Here is a 3,374-nt window from a genome sequence, read left to right on the forward strand (position 1 = left end):
ATAAGCTTTATTTGGGAGCCCCCAAAATTTTGGTGCCTTAAATTGTGAAACTGAAATAATATATGTGATAATTCTATTACTTTCTAAGGGACATGAACAAAATAGTAATATGTTTAGTGAGCAAATCATAGAACACTAGATCTAAGGAGCACTGTAGATAGCTTGAAAGAATTAATATGAAGATAGATTTTAAATAAAATAAACTTCATATGCTAGAAAAGTGGCTCATCTTGAAAAAGCATGTAGCATCTAGGCCATGCTACCCTGAACAAGACCGATCCTGTTTGATCTTGGAAGTTAAGCAGGGTCTGGTCTGGTTAGTACTTGGATGGGAGACCACTTAGGAAGACCAGGTGCTGTAGGTGTAAAAAATAAAAATAAATAAAAATAAATAAGAGATTGTAAACTGACAAGGTCCTTGTAATCTGTGAGATCAACCAAGGATTGCCTCATCTAAAAAGACAAATTAAAAAATAAATAAATAAATAAATAAATAAATAAATAAATAAATAGATAAATTAAAAAAATAAAAATGAAAAGTATGTAGATAGAAAAATAGACTTACCATTTTTATTATTATTGTGTTTTGTTTGGTTTTTAGATTATATGACACAAGTAAAAATTTGGATATGTTTCTTTACCATAAGAGTATATTATATTCAAAGCTGATTTCAAACTGTCAAATGTAGTGTTCTTAAGAATGAATGAAAAAATTTGCTCTACTTAGTCCCTTTCATTTTAACTCGATAAATATTAAAGTAGTATTTAACGTACTAAAAATCTTCTACTCCTTTTTTTCTTTATACTGCTGCCTTGAAATTACTATTTGTTCTTGCATTCAATAGAAATCCCAGTATTAACATCTTTTAAATCTCAGTCAGTTTTTATGTTTTCAACAGAAGCCCATCTAAATTCGCATAGATGTCTCAGGATAGTGAAAGATAGAATGAGTGAAGTTCAATCCATTCCCTTATTCTTTTAATCGAAGCATTTCAATTTGTTTGATTATGGGGGAGCCACTTTACCTATCTTGGAAACTCATTTTGCCACTACAGACATACATAAAATTATTTGAAGTTTTTTTTTTAGGAATACAGGAATGCCTTTGTCTGCTGCTTGCAAGCACATATTACAATCGTGACCAACCTGCAGTTAGTAAACAGGATTCAATAGGAGAAAGAGTGAAAGAGAAAATGTGGATGGAATCCAGACCTTTGTGTGAGCATAGAGAATTACCACTGAGAAGCAAGTTTAAGCTAGTGAGTTGAAAATAAACAAGCAAACAAATATACTCATCATTTAAAAATGTATCAGAATCACATGAAAATTCAAAAGGAATGGTCTTCTGGTGAAATGGAGGCAAATGCAGTTAAAAAGAGATCCAGGCTCAACAGTCATAAATATTATTTTGAAGAACTGAATAACAGTGTGTGTTTTGGATATAATCATTAATGGAATTGTGTATTCATTAGCAATTGCCACTGTTAAAATAAATTAGTCAATTGACAGAGCAAAAAAGAATTGAATAAATTTTTCAAAAATAGACTAAATTTAAAAAAAGTTTCTATTTGTATTGTTAAATTCACTATTTTAATTTCCAAATAATCTAAAAGTAAAGCAAGAGATAATGATTTAAAACTATGGCACTATATATAATTCTAACAGATATTTTGCTATTTCATTTTGAGCACTTATATTTAACTGAAGAATATCTCATTAATGTTTTTGGTAATGAGCTTCATAAAAGGAATACCTATTTTAGTCCTGTGGCATAACAGTTTTCATTAATGTATGTGATATATTTATGTATATTTCTCTTAATCTCTATGTAAAGATATTGTATTAAAGTTTTCTACAGTTCTTGGTTCAAATCTCCATTCCATATACGAATATTGCAAGCCTCAGTAACTCTAATTAAAGTTAGAAAAAAACAAGCTCTGAATAGAAGATAGTTCCCAAGTCTCACAACCTTGTCTAAAAGATAATTTCAAGACATACGTGTGTTCAATGGCAATATTTTTTAAGTGTCCAAAATGTTAACTTTTCCATCTTGTTTGCTAAAATGCATACTATGAAATCAATGAACCTAGAAATGCTATAGACCATTCCTCTAAAAAAGGCTTCTATTTTAATAATTGATAACCCTGGAGGGCAGTCATTATTCAGGAAGTTGCTCTATAGCATCTAGAAGTTTAACGTGAACAGTGATTAATATGACTCTGATCAAATACCATGTAATATTGAGATTTCAATTTGAATTTTTAAATTAGTTTTCTCACCATGCCTAAACTCAAACATTAATTGATTAAAATAAAAATAGAAATATAAGGCAAAGGGTAAATTTTGAATCAGAATTATATTTATATCAATTTACTTTTGACTTATTAAAATATACTTTTTTTCTCTTTGCTTTGAAAAAAGACAAGTGAGAAGGAAGTAAAAAAAAAAAGCACAGCATGAAAATTCAGCAGAAACTTTTTAAAGAAAATAATAGCAGGTTATCATATAAAAATGTTCTCAAGAAAACTCAACCACATGACACTCCTATGCTTCTATTGTAAGGACAAATGCAAATTAAAAACAGAGGCATAAATCTTCCTGTTGAAATAAGGAAAGATTTCTCTCTCCTTCTTTTTCTTTGAGCAATATTTAGAAAACTTTTAAGTATTCTCTCCACTGTTTGAAATACATATAAATCCTTTTGAGGACTAGGTTGGCCTTTTGTCAGCTTTATGACCTAGGAACGGCTTTTTCAAGGACCTGGAAACATTTCTTTGAAATGCAAACTTCGAGAGAGCTAGAGCCCCTATCTTCCAGCTTCTGTGGGAGGGTAAGGGCTATCTCCAGTGGGCACCTGGTTCCAATTTGCAAAACTATCTCCTGTTATAAAGACATGAGAAGTTTGTTTTTCCTGTAGATAAAGCCTGTTAACGCAGATGGTCACCCCTGTTACCAGGTAAAGTTAGAATGAACTACATGTGACAAATGGTGCTGTCAAGTCCTCTTAATTGAGGATGAGTTATTACTTATTTTAAAAACGTACATGTAATGGATTGTATCTGCTTGGTTATAAAAGACGGTGAACTCATTTCTATCTTTAGAATGTCAGCAGATAGCCTGTAATGGATATCATATTCTAGATTAACACTTATTCAGCAATAAAGGCATTCTATTCCTCTACTACCATTGTAAAGAGGATTTCTGAGATGGGAAATTTTGTTTTTAATTATAATTCCTCAATATTATCTTACACTAAGCTTAGTTCTTCAGCAACAATGCAGACTGCTTGATCAATCAAAGTGAGAAGAGAGGTGACGCATAGGATATGGACAGGTGAAAAAATTGTTAGGCAGATAAGTAGTCAAGAAAGAAGG

General features: G+C 30.8%; 1 pseudogene; it reads left to right on the plus strand.

The window, feature by feature from the left end:
• Positions 1 to 247: 247 nt before the first annotated feature.
• LOC111737388 lies at positions 248 to 365 on the plus strand (annotated as a pseudogene).
• Positions 366 to 3,374: the final 3,009 nt, after the last annotated feature.

Source organism: Pteropus vampyrus, unplaced genomic scaffold (assembly GCF_000151845.1).
Source record: "Pteropus vampyrus isolate Shadow unplaced genomic scaffold, Pvam_2.0 Scaffold26, whole genome shotgun sequence".
Classification (NCBI taxonomy): Eukaryota; Metazoa; Chordata; class Mammalia; order Chiroptera; family Pteropodidae; genus Pteropus; species Pteropus vampyrus.